Consider the following 774-nt stretch of genomic DNA (forward strand, 5'->3'; position numbering starts at 1 on the left):
ACAAGTCCATAAAAACCAAAATATGACCTTGATTATGTTGTTGTTATGTGTCATCGAGTTGGACCCAACTCATAGTGACCCCTCCTTGGATTTCTGAGGCAGTATCACTATGGTAGTAGATTGCCCAACCTTCCTTCCAAGGAGTGGCTGGTGGCTTCGAATGTCCAGCCTTCTAGTTAGCAGTCAAGAGTCTTAGACACTACACTACCAGAGCTTCTGACCTTGACTATATCCCTCCTGAATTTAGAGACCATCTAAAGAATAGATTTGATGCATTGAACATCAATGACAGAAACCAAAGGAAATTTGTAATGACATCAAGAACATCATCCATGAAGAAAGCTTTTTTGTTGTTATTAGGTGTTGTCGAGTCGTTTCTGACTCATAGTGACCCCAAACACAGCAGAACAGAACCCTGGCCAACCCTGCGCCAGCTCCTGCTGTACTTGAGCCCATAATCACAGCCACCATGTCAATCCATCTTGTTGAAGGCCTCCCCCTCTTTCATCAACCCTCCACCCTACCAAGCATGACATCCTTCTCCAAGGAATGATCCCTTCTGACAACATGACCAAAATAGATGAGACGAAGTCTGGCCATTCTCGCTTCCAAGGAGCATTTTCTGTGCACTTTCTCCAGGACAGATCTGTTAGTTCTTTTAGCAGTCCATGGTACTTTCAGCATTCTTCGCCAACACCACAACTCAAAAGCATCAACTCTTCTTTGGTCTTCCTTATTCATTGTCCAACTCTTACATGCATATGGGGCAATGGG

This window comes from Orycteropus afer, unplaced genomic scaffold, assembly GCF_000298275.1.
Source record: "Orycteropus afer afer isolate SDZICR_OR568_19922 unplaced genomic scaffold, OryAfe1.0 scaffold00120, whole genome shotgun sequence".
NCBI classification, from domain to species: Eukaryota; Metazoa; Chordata; class Mammalia; order Tubulidentata; family Orycteropodidae; genus Orycteropus; species Orycteropus afer.